This window comes from Micropterus dolomieu, linkage group LG04 (assembly GCF_021292245.1).
Source record: "Micropterus dolomieu isolate WLL.071019.BEF.003 ecotype Adirondacks linkage group LG04, ASM2129224v1, whole genome shotgun sequence".
Classification (NCBI taxonomy): Eukaryota; Metazoa; Chordata; class Actinopteri; order Centrarchiformes; family Centrarchidae; genus Micropterus; species Micropterus dolomieu.
Window position 1 is genome coordinate 21,040,953 of NC_060153.1, and position 5,836 is coordinate 21,046,788.

General features: G+C 42.1%; 1 long non-coding RNA gene across 1 annotated transcript; it reads right to left on the minus strand.

The window, feature by feature from the left end:
- Positions 1-1,799: 1,799 nt before the first annotated feature.
- LOC123969172 lies at positions 1,800-2,240 on the minus strand. The gene is made up of 2 exons (XR_006824655.1): positions 1,994-2,240; positions 1,800-1,875 (listed from the first exon to the last, which is right to left on the minus strand). It is a non-coding gene; the product is annotated as an uncharacterized LOC123969172 (long non-coding RNA).
- Between the last annotated feature and the right edge of the window lie 3,596 nt (positions 2,241-5,836).

Genomic DNA, 5,836 nt, shown 5'->3' on the forward strand with positions numbered 1-5,836 from the left:
ATGCAACAGCTGTAGGACAGTGTCTTTAAGAGCATGAGGAACAACAACCGGATAAAGTGCTGACTTAGTGTGTGGGTCGAACACTTTACGACAGAGTAACCCATTATGAAAGGTAAGTCTGTGATACTCTTGAGAAAATGGTTTTTCACTAGGCGTGCATTTTTTCATGCACCAGTATGGAGGCTTCTGACCTTTAGCTTTCCAGTTGATAACCTCTGACAGTGTGGCATCTTGGTGTTGTGCCTTTTTAAGTTCCTCTTTGGGGAGTTCGGAGAGGAGACAGACTGTGGCCCACACTTTAAGTCTGGACCAGGATGCTGTGGAGTGGTCTGGTTACAGGAAACTGGTTTTGGATTAGTACTACAGGAGCTGTGGTGATGTACAGAACTGACAAGACAAGATGGACTTACAGGGCTTGAATGTCTCTCATTAGGGTGTGAACTGGCAGGAGTCATTGAGGTGGCGGTGGCCATCTTTGTGAATTACAGTCCACTCAAAAGGATCAAGTTCAAGAGCCCATCGTGCGCAACGACCCATTGCCATCAATGGGTATTTTCTTGAGACCCAAGAGAGGCTTGTGGTCTATGATAATAACATAGGGCTGCTTGTAAAGATAGTGGCGAAAATGTTGTACCGCCCAGACGATAGCCCAGAGTTCTCTATCATAGGTTGACCACTTCCTTTCTGCTTTTGTGAGAACATGGCTAGCATATGCAACCACTTTTACCTGATGCCCCTGTGTCTAAGCTAGTACAGCATCTATAGCAGAACATGAAGCATCTGTGTAGAGGGAAAATGGTGATGTGAAATCAGGAAATGCAACCACGCTCTGTAGGCTCTCTGTTTAATTGGCGTGGCATCACCAGTGCGTATACGATGCTTGATTATTCCTGTGCGACCTCTGTCTTCTGAGTATTTCTGAACAGTGAATTCAGGGACTGGACTTGGGAAGGTGACAGGTTTGTTTCATTTATCTGAATGGATGGGGCTGAATCAGCTACGTGCACTGTATTGAGCTTCACCAGAGGAGGCTCGATCAGGCATGGATTTCAACACGCTAAGCAAGGTAACTGTTTCTCTCCTAACTGCTGTACTTCATATTTCAAACTTTTTACAGTAAGAGTCAGCTGCTCAACTGCTTGAAGAAGTTTTTCATCAGTAGGTTTAGGACGAATCTAATATCTAATATCTCCAAAAATGAACAGTGTTCAGTTCTGCTCTCAAAGAGAAAAAAAAATCCTGATAGCAAAAGTGAGAATCTCCACAGTTCAGAGGAATAAAAACTCACCAAATGCGAAAAACCACCAAAATCATCCTACCGCTCATTCTAAGGTAATAAAAACATAACGGTTTATTATGTAAGGTCTTTGTACACCACTGAAAACATAGTTATGGATCTTATATTGCATTTCTGTCAATAGATCCTCAGAAATATTACACACTGAACCTTTAACAGATCCATGTCTTCATCATGTTAGGGGGGTTGTGATACGATAAAATTTTGTGTACCATCTTGACAATAAACCTAAAGCTGGGTTCAGGAATGGACCACAGTAAACCTGCTGCTTCAACACACACATCTGCTCCATATGCTGGCGGATATTCTTTCCGCATTTATTGCGAGATCTCTGTATGAAAGTGGCTGCTGTGTTTGTGAGACAGAGAGAGAGGGAGCAAGGGTGATGAGAGGCTGAGCGAATATACATGTAATGGAGACCAGGGGTTCCATTACCTGAAATAGTCAAGTAAGTATTAAGGTGGGGATAACTGATAAAGCAGGAGCCATACACATTGTTATTTTGATTGTTTTATTTGTGAATCATTTGATGGCTGTCTTTGTGAGTGGTTCCACAGGGGGGGGTCTGGCCATCCTGCCTGTGTGGAAAGAAACCTCAATCAGGGATAGTCAAGGTTCACAATATAGTATTGACTGCTTTTACTCTATTTCAGTTGTTAAATTCGTTTAAACAAGATGAACAATGTAAGTACTCACCTCTTCCTGGTTGTCTCTTCAGCAGGGGGCGGAGGCAAAGGAGTGTTGTAGGCCCAAGCACCTGCTTAAGAGCCGCAGGAGCAAACCATGAAGCTGAGAGGGGGGGGAGTAAAGCCATCAATAATGCTGACTTATGTGATTATTTTGAGTATGCTTTATTGATTTACTGATAGAAATTTGTATTTATGTAAATATTCATTCTTTGGGCTCTATTTTTCTGTGGTGTTGGGTTTTTGGGTAAATTATTTATTATTCTAAATGATGGTGGTCCCCCCCCCTGAGTAGTTTTACCCACTTAATTACCTGCAGGAGGGAGTGTATAAAAGGCAGCAAGTTACTTCCAGTGCAAATTGTTTTTGTTGCTTGTTGGTGTCGGTGTCTCCTCTTGTTGGTATGGAAGACAATAAATGCCACGTTTGTGCTTGCATTTTACCTCTGTCTCATGTCTCTCTCTGAAAAATGTAAAGCCACCGCCAGGCCATCGGACAATACAAAAATACGAAACAATACGAAAAAATAAATACTAGTTTAACCAATCAATATGTGGGGGTCAGCGTTGATATTGTAAGGACAAAAATAATCATGGCCACCTCTAAAAGGTATCTGATTCACTGCAAGGAACTTGCCAACATTGATTATTGATAGTAGTACCTAATGCATTCTAAATGTTCCTCTTTGATTAAAGTTGTGATTTCTTTACTGGTCTGAATCCATATGTCCTTGTCCCTCCTCGTAGCTTCACAAATCGTTTGCCTAAAACCCATTTATCTATAGATATGTTTAAAGGCCACACCCGAGTATTTGTGTGAAACGAAGAATCCTGAAAGAAGCTCTTGATCTTTCATCTCAAGGGGCTGACACCAATTGGGACTGGTGAAAGAACGCAGCCCTGAGGGGATCCGGTGCTGATGGTCGTGGAGTCAGTTTTCCCAGCTTAACATGCTGCTTCCTGTCCGTCAGGAAGTCTGTGATCCACCTACGGGTGGAGTCAGGCATGTTCAGCTGGGAGACCTTGATGATGACCGGGATGATGGTGTTAAATCCGCAAACAGGATCCTGGCGTAGGTTCCTGGGGAGTCCAGGTGCTGGAGGATGTAGTGAAGAGCCATGTTAACTGTGTCGTCTACAGACCTGTTGGCTCTGTAGGCAAACTACAGTGGGTCCAGGAGTGAGTCAGTTACAGATTTTAGGTGGGACAACACAAGGCGCTCAAAGGACTTCATAACCACAGAGGTCAGGGCGACGGGCATATAGTCATTTAGTCCAGTGGTCCTTTTTTTGTGGACAGGGATGGTGGTGGAGGCTTTGAAGCATGCTGGCACATGGCATGTCTCCAGTGAGGTGTTAAAAATGTCCGCGAACACCAGAGACAGCTGCTCAGCACAGTGCTTCATGGTGGATGGGGAGACAGAGCCCGGCCTAGCTGCTTTGTGAGGTTTCTGCCTCCTGAACAGTCTGTCGACATCCCTCTCTAGGATGGTAAGAGAGGGGGAGGAGGTGGGGGATGGGATGGTGGACTGTGGCCGATCAGTCGTGTTACGGGGGATGGTGTCAGGTCTGTCCCATTGTCTTTCAAAGCGACAGTAAAACATGTTAATAGATTATACTTATCAATTAACACAATACAAAGTGAGTTAAGAGAAGATATATATATATATATATATATATATATATATATATATATATATATATATATATATATATATATATATAAAGTTCTGGGCAATGATTAAAATTTTTAGCGCGATTAATCGCATGATTTTCTTGAGATTAATCGCGATTAATCGCATTGTTACATGTAAAATTGAATAATGAATTCTAAAGTAGTGTATACGCGCAATTTTAATTTAAATGTACTGCTATATACACAAGTGTAATAACATGTGGTTTGCAAACACTTTAAACAAATAAGGTGCTTTTTACCAGCAGCTTTCCCTTTACACAGCAGCAATAAAATATTTCTTGTAAATCTCAACTTAAACATTAATGTAATCAAATCAAATATTAAACCAAAGCTATTTGCCACTGCCAGGGCATTATCTTTTATCTAGCTTGTTAAAACAAGTTACGATCAGTCCAATTTTCTTGTTTTTTTTTCTGAACAGGTATCAGCATCAGGTATCTTTAATCAGGGAGCAGCAGAAACCGTCTGTTCAGTAGGGTTGGGACGATGTCTACAAAACTACATTGAAACATCGGGACGGACGATGGCATGGGGGGTGTAGCGTGGTCGGTGCGTGTGTTCACTTGCACTTCACTCGGTTAAAAACTTGAAATGACGTTACAAGTTGCGGTGGATATATATATATATATATATATATCTACACTTGCACAAAGTCAGGGGTTTTGTAGGCATATCATGAGGTGTTTGATTACACAATTATACCAAACAGGTACTATTGATCACCAACTCAATATGTAGGTTAAAACACAATCATTAACTGAAACAGAAACAGCTGTGTCGGAGTAAAACTGGGTAAGGAACAGCCAAACTTAGCTAAAAAAGTGAGGTTGCTGAAGACAGTTTACTCGCAAAAGTAAAATACGCATTAATAGGGGTGGTGATAGGACAGTGGATAAGACACACGGCTTTGGTGTGGGAGACCCGGGTTCAACACACTAATGTGTCCCTGAGCAAGACTTAGCCCCTAGTTGCTCCAGACCTCTCACATTAATAGCAATTGTAAGTCGCATCAGATAAATGTAAACATTTAGCTGACGCTTTAATTCAAAGCAACTTAGGGATTAAGTGTCTTGCTAAGCGACACATTGGTGGATGTGTCACAGTGGGAATTGAACCCGGGTCTCTCACACCAAATGTGTCTTATCCACTGCACTATCACCACCCCATACACCAATTGTAAGACTGAGCACAGCAACAAACAAAAGGTAGTTATGCTGCATCAGTAAGGTCTCTGCAAGGAAGAAATTTCAAGGCAGACAGGGGTTTCCGGATGTGCTGGCCAAGCTCTTTTGGACGCAGTGGACAGCCAAGAAAACTTCTTGTAGCAGATAAAAGACACATCATGCTAGCAGAAGACAGTTTGTTTGCCGAAGGGCTGGGAAGCGGTACAATAATGAGTGTCTGCAGGCAACAGTGAAACAGCTTGGGGCTACATTTCTGCAAATGGAATTGGGGTTTTGGTCAAAATTTATGGTCTCCTTAATGCTGACAAGTACAGGCAGATACTCATCATACAGTACCATCAGGGAGGCATCTGATTGGCCCAGATTTATTCTGCGACAACCAGAAATCAGAAATACTTTTTAACTACTGTATATACTAATACTTTTTAACGACCCCAAACATACAGCGAAAGTCATTAAGATCTACACTACCATTCAAAAGTTTGGGGTCACCCAAACAATTTTGTGTTTTCCTGAAAAGTCACACTTATTCACCACCATACGTTGTGAAATGAATAGAAAATGGAGTCAAGACATTGACAAGGTTAGAAATAATGATTTGTATTTGAAATAAGATCTTTTTTACATCAAACTTTGCTTTCGTCAAAGAATCCTCCATTTGCAGCAATTACAGCATTGCAGACCTTTGGCATTCTAGCTGTTAATTTGTTGAGGTAATCTGGAGAAATTGCACCCCACGCTTCCAGAAGCAGCTCCCACAAGTTGGATTGGTTGGATTGGTTGGATGGGCACTTCTTGCGTACCATACGGTCAAGCTGCTCCCACAACAGCTCAATGGGGTTCAGATCTGGTGACTGCGCTGGCCACTCCATTACCGATAGAATACCAGCTGCCTGCTTCTGCTCTAAATAGTTCTTGCACAATTTGGAGGTGTGTTTAGGGTCATTGTCCTGTTGTAGGATGAAATTGGCTCCA